Genomic DNA, 13,798 nt, shown 5'->3' on the forward strand with positions numbered 1-13,798 from the left:
GGTTACACAAAGTTAACTTATATACATCACATTGTTCAAAATATTTTTAAGTACATTTAGAGAATTTGACATCTAGCTTTCTTGTTCATCAGATGCTCATTTTCCTCTGAGTTATGAAAACCTGCTCTCAAACTTTATTCATACAAAAGAATAAATACTAATTTCTTTGAATATGTTCATGGGGGCAGAGATAGAAGTTGAAACCTTTTTTATTTTAAAATTATTTTAAAAATAGGACTGATCCCAGGAGATCAGCTCCTTTATGTCCCTTAGCATCCTCTCCTGTCACCCTCAGTCAATTAATCAATTGTTTGAACTAAAATCTTGCTAGTCAAAGAGGGAAGAGAAACATGTATCACTTTAAGATGCCTCTGTTTAAATTTGCTGTTGATGAGACTTAAAGAGCAGTGGCCACTGCTATATCTCACAGGTAATATTTACCTTGTTGAACATATTAAATACCAGAAACTGGCTCTTAGCTTAAGAGGCTCAGAATTTGAGTTTAGAACTGATCAGAACTATTTAGAACTGATTAGATTTGGGGACACCCACTAATGCTAATGAAGCAACCAAAGGACTAATGTGTAGACTGGAAATGTTTAATTCACAAAGAAAACCATGACTGTCAAGTGGACTTAGTACTGACATTAATTTGACCAATATATTTTCTCCTTGTGTGCATACCAGTGGGGAAATCAAAGGATCAAGTTGGCAATTGAACAAGGAATGGAAAGAGAAGGGCTTGGTTATTTGATAGAAATAGTTTATGCCACTGGGCTCTGTCAGGCTCATGGGTTTCCATTATTGGTATTTACCTGCCAAGAGGACTATTTCCTCGTGTTGATTCAATAGGTAGCCTTATGCCCATCCTCAGCTCGGTTGGGAACTGAATTTTGTGCTTTCATGGCTGTAAATCTCATTTTTTATGCTTTCATGGCTAGAGAGCTTCCTTCTACAAAACACATCCCCTCTATAAAGATGAAAGCATCTTCAGTCTGGTTAAAGACTGGTGGTTCTTGGAGCCTCCGGGCTTGCATATCTGTTTTGAGCTATTAGTCAATTTTATGTTTCAACTTACATGGCAACTTAATTTCAAACAGAATGAATTCTCATAGGCACATCTTGTTTCTCCATGTACCACTTATAGCTAAGGATTAGTCTCCTAATCCACACGAAAGAAAAACACAGAAGTCTTTTGCTATTAGAAATGAAATTCTAGGAGACTAGCTTTTGTAACAGTGATTTGTATCAGCATCAGTGGGGTTCCCAAGTGATGCAGTGGTAAAGAACCTGTCTGCAAACGCAGGAGACACAAGAGACTCCGGTTGATCCCTGGGTTGGGAAGATCATGTGGAGGAAGAAATGGCACTCTGGTATTCTTGCCTGGAAGATTTCCATGGACAGAGGAGTCTGGCGGGCTACAGTCCATGGACTTGCAAAGAGTTGGACACAACTACACATGCATTCACTGGCATCGGTAAATATCTGTTGAGTTAATAAGTTAGTAAATGCCACTCATACTAGATCTGGAAAGAAGTTTCGAAAGTGGTGAAATAAAGGCAGGGACATCTTCTGAAAACCAAGATAACTTGGCGTGTTTATCAAAAGCTTGGAGCCCAGACTTGCTGTTTCGAATGAGTTTCCTGCTGTCAGAGGGAAAGAATCGCATCCAACAACTGGATATGAATCCACCAGTAAGTCATGGGGAACCTAAAACTATATGGAATGTTTCCAACAGCCTCTGTTCTGTTTTGAAGGAAGAAATGCTTCGCGTCTTCCCCCTCTCCCTGTACCGCAGCACTGAGCTCTCCTTAGGTTTTTTCTCAACAGGAGTAAATAAAACAGCGTCCAGTGTTAATGACGGGGAGGCGTCATGACAAGAGATAAAAGGGGGAGAACATGTACTGGGAAGAGCTTTGAAAATTAATTAGCAAAGAAAGGTAGCTTTGTTAAATCCCAGTGCTCTAAATAACCTACTTTTGAAGATGATGCGTGCATTTGGACAACTTCTGTTAAATCACTTTTATTGGACTGTGCTCTGATTATTTGCTTTTCCTGTGAAATAGGATTTTCTCTTTAGAGGTTTTAGCCTACTTGAAAACTTTACTACATTTCCAAAATGCATTATGATACTGCATTCTGCTTGGCTTTAGTTTACTTCAAGAAAGAACCATAGTAAAAAAGGAACAAATACTTTTTTAGTGTTTCATTTCTGTACCTTGTTTCATTTGTTTTAGTATGTGCTTTCTTGTTGATCAAGATCATGCTTGCCCAAGATGAAAGTCTTTTTTTTTTGCAGTAAAGAATTATGGGTTTTTTGAAGCTAGCTGGAGTTATCTGGAGTTATATGTTAATAATAAATTTTAAGCATTATAACAATTAACAGTTCTCTAGAGAAAGTAAGAGAGATAGCTTTCTCTGTAATTCAAATGAATCAAATTTGTAAATGTATATCTTATCATGGTTCTCTCCTGCTTTAAGCATTTCAACGTATTCGGGTAGTTTAGTTCCAAATCAAAGTCACATTCCTGCTTGTCTCTCCAGCCCCACCTTTCAGCATTCCTCACCCCTGCTCACTCTCTGTGCTCAGGCAGGACTGAAAACTTGCAACTTCAAGAATTTGCCACCCTTTCTCTCCCCTTCTAGCCCACGTACCTGTTGTTCCTGTCACCTCGGATGCTAGTTCCTCGGCTCACTATCTCCATCCACCTACTTAAACGTTGTCCTTTTTTTTTTTTTGGAGGGGAAAAGAAAGCTCATAATTTTATTGCATACTGTACAGCTTAAAAAAACCCAAATGATATAAAAGAATTGGAAGTGAAAAGTAACAGTCTTCTGTCCACGCCCCCCTACCCCGCCCCACTTCCCCAGTCCCTGGCATTACTTCCTAGAGGCCACTTTTAAAATTTCTTTATTTTATTATTTTATTGCACTATACTTGATTTAAAATATTGTGCTAGTTTCAGGTGTACAGTAAACTGATTCATATATTTACACTAATGTGTGTGCTTAGTCGCTCAGTCGTGTCCAACTCCTTGTGACCCCATGGACTGTAGCCTGCTAGGCTCCTCTGTCCATGGGATTCTCCAGGAAAGAACACCGAAGTGGGTAGCCACTCACCTCTCCAGGGGATCTTCCCGACCCAGGGATCAAACTAGGGTCTCCTGCATTGCAGGCGGACCCCCCACCGGCCTAGCCACCAGGGAAGCCCACATCAGTCATGTCCAACTCTTTTGCGACCCATGGACTGTAGCCCACCAAGTCCCTCCATCCATGGGATTCTCCAGGCAAGAATACTGGAGTGGGTTGCCATTCCCTTCTCCAGGGGATCTTCCCGACCCAGGGATCGAATCCAGGTCTCCCGCATTGCAGGCAGCCGCCTCAACCTCTGAGCCACCGGGGAAGCCCATATATATATAAACTCTTTTCCAGATTCTTTTCTATTATAGATTATTACAAGATATTGAATATAGTTCCCTGTTGTTTATTTGACATATGTTTTGTATCTGTTAATCCCATTTGTTGCTGTTCAGTCGCTTGGTTGTGTCCAACTCTTTGCAACCCCATGGACTGCAGCATGCCAAACTTCTCTGTCCTTTACTATCTCCTGGAGTTTGTTCAAACTCATGTCCATTGAGTCACTGATGTCATTCAATCATCTCATCCTCTGTCACTCCCTTCTCCTCCTGCCCTCAATCTTTCCCAGCATCAGGGTCTTTTCCAATGAGTCAGCTTTTCTCATCGGGTGGCCAACGTATTGGAGCTTCAGCTTCAGCACCAGTCCTTCCAATGAATATTTAGGATTGATTTCCTTTAGGATTGACTGGTTTGATCTCCTTGCTGTCCAAAGGACTCTCAAGGGTCTTATCCAGCAGCACATATTTAAACCATCAGTTCTTCAGCATTCAGCCTTCTTTATGGTCCAACTCTCACATCCATACCCAACTACTGGAAAAACCATAACTTGGACTAATTTGACCTTTGTCAGCAAAGTGATGTCTCTGCTTTTTAATATGTTGTCTAGATTGGTCATAACTTTTCTTGTCCTTTTTTTTTTAACCATTACCTTACAGGACTCTACCAACCATGGTGCCATCACTTAGGACTAAAATGGCCTGTATACTCTATCCTTCAGAAATACTGAATGAAATAATAAAGTTAATGAATAAATGAATACTTCATTAATTCTATTTTTCAGTGGATAGGGCCAGAAGTTTCTTCTCACCTCTTCTACTTCACAAACTTTACTCTTGCTGTCCATGTTATTGGCTCCAGTAATTTCCATATAAAGTTTTAGAACGTTGCTGCTCTGTGAATATCATTTGCATATAATTATGGTCTTAAATTCAAAGGTCTTTAAATGCCTCCTTCGCTTCAGTCATGCACAACTCTTTGTGACCCTATGGACCATAGCCTGCCAGGCTCCTCTGTCCATGGCATTCTCCAGACAAGAATACTAGAGGGGGGTGCCATTTACATAGCCCAATGATTCAGTGGTAACTTTTCAGATATGTAGAGAATATCTTGTCCCTACGATCCCTCTCTTTTCCTTCTGGTTAGGTTTTATTTTGAGTTACTCCATACTGGGACTCACCTAATACATTAAAAAGTATCAGGAAGAGAAAAAACTTGTATCTATCAAATTCACTACTTATCTCCTCTGGTAAAATATGTTCTAAAGCGAATCCACTATATTGCCTTTGGAAGAGTGTGGGGAATGAAGAGGGTATATGAAAAAGAGATTGTAGTTTGTGTATACCCACCATCAGAAAATTTAAATGGTTTTGAGTGAACTCCTTTTTTGGTTAGTTATCCTGTATTTTGAAATTTGAATCTTAATCTACAATGTTGAAAAATATCAGGTTGTTTGGCTTCTACAACAAAACTTACAATTGTGAATTTTTTGGGGGAGGGGGATTATAACTTAAGATAATGCTTTAGGAATATATATATATGTTTTAAAGCATGCCTTCATTACATAAAATGTATATCTATAGATATCCATATATCTATATTAATGGATATATATATAGTAATCTGTGCCATCTGAAAATGGATTCAAAAGTCAGTTAACAAAAAAAAAAGTAAGTTACCATATTTCTTCAGTTCTAAGATACCATTTTGTATAGAGAGGGAAAAGCACTTCCTTGTTGAATAAATACACTAATTGTAAGACATATTGTGAAAGAAAAATCAAAATGGAGTCAGTGTTAGTAAGAGAGCTCTCTAAAATAGAGCAGGGAGGCCACCAAGGAAGAGTAACTTAAGCACATCTCAGCCTGGATGGAACCTACAATATTCCATAAATAGCCTATCTATATATCAGACACTTACCTTAAAATAACATGCAACAGCCTATCCCTTAAGGACAAATATTTATTTTCTCACGACCAGATCAATCATAATTCTTGTCAAACAACTTTAACACTTACGGCTTTTGCCATTATAAGGTCCTGACTCATTCTCCTCCCCAGAGTACTCTTTCAGTTTTATCCACATCTGTGTCTAAGGAATTGCAATTCCTAAGACCCCAAGTAAACTTCAAATTTGCAGCCTTCTGCATTTTCTTGGTCAACAGTATCCCAGTTTTAGAACATTAAAAGCATAAAAATGAGCATTTTGAAATCAAAGATATATTATGTATTTTTTTATTCTGTCAGAAATCAAGCTTGATTATGTAGTCCTTGTTATACAAGTATATTCTACATTTTTCCATTTAAATGTGTAGAATGAACACAGAGTTACAGCTGATTTCTAAATATGGCTAAATGAAAGTCTTGCTTTCTCTACAGTGAAGAAACATCAGTACTTCAGATGCCTCTTGTCAAAGTTGTGATGGTTTTCTGTCTGCACATGTACAGGTTACACTGCCTCATGGTTGAGTATTTCAGTATTGATCTTTTACTGCCTCTCTGTTATTTGAATCTGCAATATTTTCTTTTATCTTTCATTTCATCCAGAGATGTGTCAATGCCCAAGCATAATTCTGGAATGGAACAAAAGTATTACTTGGGGGCTGAGTGTAAGTGTCATATTGATCTAGAGTTTGGCTTATTCTCATTTCTGCCTTTCCTTTGATGTAATCATCAGTTAATAAAATTAGGGTTTTGTCATCACCATAGTCCAGTGTTTTTCATAGTGCAGGCTAAGGATCACCTGCACCAGAGTCTCCTGGATTCTGGCAGAAATCGTAATTCCTAGATACCCACTCTGACTTCCTGTGCTTGAATATCAAAGGCTGGGCCCTGGAGTTTGTATTTTTAACAAGTTATCCAGGAGACTTTTATGCATGCTGAAGTCTGAGAAGTTTGGCCTAGTGCAGTATGCACTTAGGAGCTAGACTGGGTTTGAATCCCTGTTAAAAGCAGAGTGACCACAGACAAATGATCTACACTGTGGTTCAGTTTACTCCTCTGAAAAATAAGATAATGTCAGTGTTTTCTTAATAGGGATCTTTTGAGGATTAAGTGAGTGAATATTTGTACAGCACTTAAAATAGCGTGCAGTATGTTGCTGTTGTTCAGTCACTAAGTCGTTTCTGACTCTTTGCGACTCCATGGACTGCAGCATACCAGGCTTCCCTGTCCTTCACGATCTCCCAAAGTTTGCTCAAACTCAGCTCCATTGAGTTGGTAATGCTATCTGACCATATTATCTCATCCTCTGCCACCCCTTCTCCTTTTGCCTTCAATCTTTCCCAGCATCAGGATCTTTTCCAGTGAGTTGACTCTTTGCATCAGGTGGCCAAAGTATTGGAAGTTCAGCATCAGTTCCTCCAATGAATATTCAGAGCTGATTTCCTTTAAGATTGACTGGTTTCATCTCCTTGCAGTGCAAGGGACTCTCAAGAGTCTTCTCCGGCACCACAATTCAAGTGCATCAATTCTTTGGTGCTCATGTAATAAACACTATATAAGTGTCTTTCCAAATCTATAGAAACCATAGAAAAATAACAGATTTTTATTTAACAAATATTTAGCAAACACCCACTATGTTCTGGGCACTGGTCCCAGTCTACAAAGTGCTTGTATTCTCTTGGAGGAATTTCATGTGAACACTCATGCACTCTGTGTGTGTATGTACTAAGACCTTCAACAACTGTCACCTGATTAATTCTCTCAGTCCTCAGAGGCAGGTAATGTTATTCTCCTCCTTTACAAATGTGTAAACTGTATCACAAAGAGGTTAAATAATTTGGCCACGTTTGGACAGCTACTAAGTGCCAGTGTTGATAATGAACATGGGCAGTTGGACTCCAGTACACGCTCTTTTCACTTTGCTATCTTGAACTGTGCACGTACTCCATTTAAAGGAATGCTCAAGAGACCAAGCCTAAATTGCCTCTTGGTTGAATGAGGATATATCTGGAGGAGAGAAAGGAACTTGTATACAGAGGTTTCACTTCCCAGTAGGTGTGGGTGGGGTGGGCCCTTACCCTCCTTTGAGGGTTTGGCTCAGATGCTATAATATATTCACAGTAAGTGAGATGTCTCAAAAATTATATTTTTAAATAATGCAAGTTTAATTCAGAGTTAAATCTTGTTTAATCTCCATTGGCTGAATAATCTAATTGTTCCAAATAGCTATGCTAACCTTCTTAAGCCTGTAATTGGTGTCACTTGGTGGTCAAGTTGATTAGCAGGCTTTTTGGGTTTGGGTTGTACTTCATTTTCTTTACTATTGAAAGAAGAAAATTGTTTAGGGTGTGGTATCCATGAACAATACCTTATGTTTACACAAAACCTCTCTCTAGGTGTTGAAAGACTTTCATGCCTACTCCCTTTCAGTCTGGGGATATGTGTTTAGAGGTCATGATTAAGGATTGATACCAGGAATTATTTTCTGGTGTATTATTCAAGTTCCAGGTTGCCATTTGTTCACATGGGGCATGAATTTCACGATTATAGATTAGAAGAGATTATGTGAGGTAATTCACCCTTTTGGTTTCAAAGAGAACTCTTTATTTTATAACTACACTGAAAATTATTTGGTGACAAGGGAGGAGTGTGGCTTTAGTAAAGTTTCTGATGTGTGGTAGTTGGCGAGGAAGGTGTTTGAAAACTAACTGAAGACTAGAATTTCTACTTGCTGTTTGCTATAGGGATTAAAGCCATTTTCAAATTTCATTTAGTAGAGATCAGACTAAGTTTAAAAATTCATAAAATAGGCATGAGTTATGTGGCCCTACTGCCCACAGTCTTTACTGATCCACTTTATTGCTTCCTCAAAAGTGTTGACTTGTGGACATGTAGACAAAGCTTCACCAAATTTCCAAATTTTTAAAGAGGTCTCAGAAATCTGGATTTCTATATAAAATCTTCTGAATTTTAAATTTACCCATTTTATTTTAATCATTGAGTGGGCAGAACAAAACACATTTGCATGCTGGATACAGCCTACTGAGCAACAGTGTATTACTTCTGCTTTAGTCTTTCTGTTCATTACAGCATCAGACTTTACTTTCACCACCAGACACATCCACAACTGGCTGCCATTTTGCTTTTGGCTCAGCCTCTTCATTCTTTCTGGAGCAATTTCTCCACGTTCCCCCAGTATCATATTGGACACCTACTGACCTAGGGGGCTCATCTTTCAGTGTCATATCTTTTTGCTTTTTCATACTGTTCATGGGGTTCTCAAGGCAAGAATGTTGAAGTGGTTTGCCATTTCCTTCTCCTGTGAACCATGTTTTACCAGAACTCTCCACCATGACCCTTCTGTCTTGGGTGGCTGGCCCTGCTGGGCATGACTCATTGCTTCCTTGAGTTACATAAGGTTGTGATCCATGTGATCATTTTAGTTAGTTTTCTGTGATTGTGGTTTTCATTCTGTCTGCCCTCTGATGGATGAGGATAAGAGGCTTGTGCAAGTTTCCTGATGGGAGGGATTGGCTGTGTGGAAAACTGGGACTTGCTCTGGTGGGCAGGGCCATCCTCAGTAAATCTTTAATCCAATTTTCTGCTGATGGGTAGGGCTGTGCTCCCTCTCTGTAGTTTGGCCTGAGGTGGCCAGTCCTGGAGTCTGTAGTCTGTCTGGTAGGGCTAATGGCAGCCTCCTTCCAGAGGACTTATGCCTCCCAGGGCTGCTGCTGCCAGTGCCCCTGATCTGAAGGCAGGCCACTATCGACACACGCTGACTCCAAAACACTCACAAGCAAGTCTGACTCAGTCTCTTGTGGGCTCACTGCTCCTTTCCCCTGGGTCCTGGTGTGTACAAGGTTTGTTTGTGCCCTTCGAGAGTCTCTGTTTCCCTGGTCCTATGGAAATTCTGTAATCAAATCCCAGTGACCTTCAAAGTCAGGTTCCCTGGGGATTCTCAGTCCCTTTGCCAGAATGAATTCAAGATGAATACTTTTTAGAAAGAAAGTATCATCATCACTGTTCTATAATCTCAGTTTAATTTTTCAACAAAATGAAAATGCACTAAACTCTTCAGTGGCTCCTTAGTGCCCACATTATGCATATGAGTGCATGCATGCATGCCTAGTCATAGCCAACTGTGTATGACCTCAGGTACTGTAGCTCGCCAGGCTCCTCTGCCCACGGAATCCTCCAGGCAAGAATACCAGAGTGGGTTGCCATTCCCTTCTCCAGGGGATCTTCCTGATCCAGGGATTAAATCCAGATCACCTGCATTGTAGGTATGTTCTTTACCATGCAAGCCACCAGGAAGCCCACCCAGTTCAATGCCCACAATCAAAACTCTTTTAATGAAATTCAAGGTCTATTAGTATTTCCTGCTCTGTATTCCACTGCTGCCTCTGTGTGCGATGGTCTCACCAGGTGACTCTTTCCCTCCCTGTCCTGCTGAGGAACTCCTACCCATTATCAACACCAACTGGAATATTGCCTGCTGGGTGGAACTTTCTAAGTGAATGATACGGCGATTTTACAGTTAACCAGAATGATGTGCAGGAGGAAAAACCTGAATAGAAACTATCTTTATAATTGATGCCTACGGACATGATTTGATTCACTTTCAATATTTTAAAAGTCAAATCAATAAATATGCATTGAGTCCCTCCTATATGCCAGTCACTCTGCTAGGCACTGGAATCATGAGGATTGAAAGAACCGTCTGTCCCTGTCTTCAAGTTGCTCACACCTAGAACTGAAATGCCATCAAGCAGTTGGAATGCAGCATTAAAAATGTTTTATTGGATTTTGTTAGAAGGTGCCAAAGGGAAACAGAAAAAGAAAGGGCTCTAGGAGGACTCTCCAGAGGAGATACAGGAGATGAAATGGAAGGATGAGAAGAAACCTTACATGGGGCAGGAGAAAGGAAGCCATTGCAGGCAGAAGAAAAAGGCATTTCAAGCAGAGGGATCAATATGCTTATATAAGAAAGCCTGGTAAATTCAGAGAATAGCATATTGCTTCCTAGAATTATAAATTCATCCCAGTGTTTAGGTGACTACCAACATTGGGTTATCACTCTTACCCTGTGCTGTAGTTTATATGGAACTTGGCCATGAAATCATTTTTCAAGGCTTCTTAGGATAAGCTATGAGCCTCTTAGTGGAAACCCTTACTGACTCAATAGATAAATACTGCTTTTCAAGTCCCTGGACTACAACCAAATTAAGGAATCATCTCCACGTACCCAAAGTCTTGTGTTAAAGTAAAAAGATATCTTTGTTTACAAGTTCTATCTTGCCCAGTTCCTTGGCTCAAACCATGAAGATTTCCATACCACCCTTCCTGCATTCTGTTGGATCAAAGTCAGTATTTTCTTCAGAAATTTTAAATAATCTGAATGAAATTTCATTGCATATAGTTTGCAGAATTGAGATCCTTGTTTGACATTTGCTTGTCTTGAAGTATTTGAACTTAAAATCGCTAAATTAATAATGATCCCTGATTGCTTCATCTCTAAGAACCTCATTGTTTCCTATGGTTTGAATTAGGTATGAGGAGCACTCCGTACAATAACAGCCCCTGTGAATGAATATGTCACCTTGTAGAAAAATAAGCATCCTCCCTCCAGTTCTCCTTAAATAATAGAACGTCTGAGAATATTGCTAGAAAGTAAAAAACTTGTAAATTATAAGATTGTGGTATTATATTTACTTAAAAAAACAAAAAACCAAAAAACCTAGGACTGGCTTTTAGTAACCAAGATGACAAGCAGCAAGAGCTTTGAGATTGCTGGGTCCTTAAAAGGTGTGGTTTTACCAATAAGGCAAATCTTGGGGCACATTGAGTCAGCATATAAAAAGGCAGTGAGCCCGGCTGTTGTCATTCACAATTTTGTCCCCATTAAACTCCCTTTTGAAATTAGGTTAAGCAGGAGCAGAGGCAGTGTGAGGTACAAAAAGTCCTTAAATGACAGCTGGGATAATAGTTGATAACTTGCTACTCTGTCTATCTTTGCTTCTCTTCACCTTCCTTCTTTTCATTTTTTCTGCATTGATACACCTTAGGCTTGCCAGTAGAGCCAGAGGCTTTCATTCACTCTAACGGTCAATTTGAATTAACTCTTTCCGGCTCCCCAATATTATAAACCATTGAAGTCAGGGACCATGTTACTGTGCCTGCCTGTTTTCAGTATCTAGCAGAAGGCCTGCTTTACACTTAACTCCACAAACACATGTTAAACCTGAATGAGATAGGTTGTATACCTTAAATGTATATAATGTTATATGTCAATTATACCTCAATAGAATTGGAAAAAAATGTGAATAAAAACACTTTTATTATACATGTAGCAAATATTTGAAATATTGAAATACTGGCTGGTTCCTACTTCTGCTTTTTTTAAAAAGTAATTACAGTTGGAAATTTATATGTTTAACTCAGACAATGTCAAAATGTATATATAGATATAAATATATAGATATAAGTATATTCTCTGGTGACTCAGATGGTAAAGAATCTGCCTGCAATGAGGGAAACCCAGGTTCTATCCCTGGGTTGGGAAGATCCCCTGGAGAAGCAAATGGCAATACACTCCAGTATTCTTGTCTGGAGAATTCCATGGACAGAGGAGCCTGGCAGGCTACAGTCCATGGGGTCACAAAGAGTTGGACATGACTGAGTGACTCAGCACAGCACAGCATATGTTAAATGTTCCACAACTGATTTCAAGTTTCTCATGGAATTGTCTGTAGTACAGACAATTGACTAGATAAAAGAAATATAGTCTTTTCCAGGATACCACCATCCCTTTTTGTGGAAGGTATAAATACTCCGTATTTCATACTTTCTTCCATCTCTTCCTTTTCAAAATGGACTTAGGATAAAGAAGGAAGATAGGTTTTAAGTGCTTTCTTGCAGGAGAGACAGGACTTCACACTGGTGAGCAGACACTTGTGCTGAGCTTTCAGGTATTCCAGGCTCTAATGTTGAAGTCTATGGCAATGAAATCTTGGCAAAGCTCCCAGGTTGTTTGGGCATCTCCTCTGCTGCCTCAGCCCTACCTTGGCTTTCTCTGGCCCATGGACCTCTCTATGGCTTGGATGAAATTCTCATTCAGTGCATTCATTTCAGGCATCTCATCATCCAGCCACCATTTTTATTCCTAGACGATCCATCTTTCCTGTGAGAAATCTCCTTCCAGCCTGAATAAGGAAGGTAGATCGAAACTTTTTCCTATGTGCCCCTTTTTTAAAAAAATTAATCATTACTTTCCTCTTCATAGTTGAGAACTGAATCTTGGGAGTGCATATGAAGTAGTTTGGAATTTAGTGTCTGACCTCTTGTCTCACAACCTGTTGCCTTCCCCTCCTCTTCCTCTAAAGCATAAAAGCTTTCTTTTCATTTTCATTATTGTGTGTCAGGGACATCCCCCAATGTCATATCCTCTACTTTATGGAGGTGGCATCAAGGGAACGTGATTTATAGAAAGGAATAAAAGCACAATGACTCAATATTTTCCAAGTATTATCTTCATTTTACCCAAGAGAAAGCTAAAGCTCAAACAGGTTAAAGTAACTTGATTGCAAAGTAGCAGAGCCTAGATTCAAAGCCCAGCTGTAAAGCTAAATGGTGGCCTGATGCAATTTGAAGTTTTCGAGTGTTTTAATTCAAAGTTAGCAGCTTCTTATTTCTCTTGGCAAGTTTTATCACTAGACCTTGCTTCTTATCAAATTAAAAACACAATTTGATAGCACTTCTCCAACCTCATATAATGTTCATCACATGAGACCAGAAGCAATTGCCCTAATTAATTAATTTGACAAAACAGTTTATGTGTGAAAATGAATTAATGATCAGGTGAAATTAAAATCTAAATTAGGGAAGCACATCTTTCACTTCTCACTCATGGTGTGAAGACTGCCTTCAGTTGAGTATTATCCCTGATACAAGAAATAACTGCATAACTATAATTAGCAAAATTCCTTTCATTTGATTCTAAAGAAAAGCAAAGAAACACTTCTACACTTAAAACCACTGATCTGGGAGAATAATGAACTAGGATCCATATTGTTTAAAAAGCAATGACTTTTAAGTTTTAAAAATAGAAATATAAGATATAAAATTCCTTTTTAAAAGCAAACTTTAGAATATGATTTTTCAATACATACTGTAGATACAGATATCCAACAGTTAGATTTTCCCTCCATCCATTGCTCCAGCCTGGTGTTAACAATAATGTCCTCAAAGAAGAATGTTTCTGGGTCTCACCACCATGTCACGGACATGGGAATTTTCTCTTTAAATTAATTCTGCATATCCAATTTCACATGTCCTCCACCAACCAGTCATCTGGATGGCTCCATTGCACTGTTATTTTCTTGGTGATAGTCCCAATCAAGGCTACCCATGTCTGCCAAGCACTGCTGTCCCTGATGGTCTTT

This window comes from Bos indicus x Bos taurus, chromosome 4 (genome assembly GCF_003369695.1).
Source record: "Bos indicus x Bos taurus breed Angus x Brahman F1 hybrid chromosome 4, Bos_hybrid_MaternalHap_v2.0, whole genome shotgun sequence".
Lineage (NCBI taxonomy): Eukaryota > Metazoa > Chordata > Mammalia > Artiodactyla > Bovidae > Bos > Bos indicus x Bos taurus.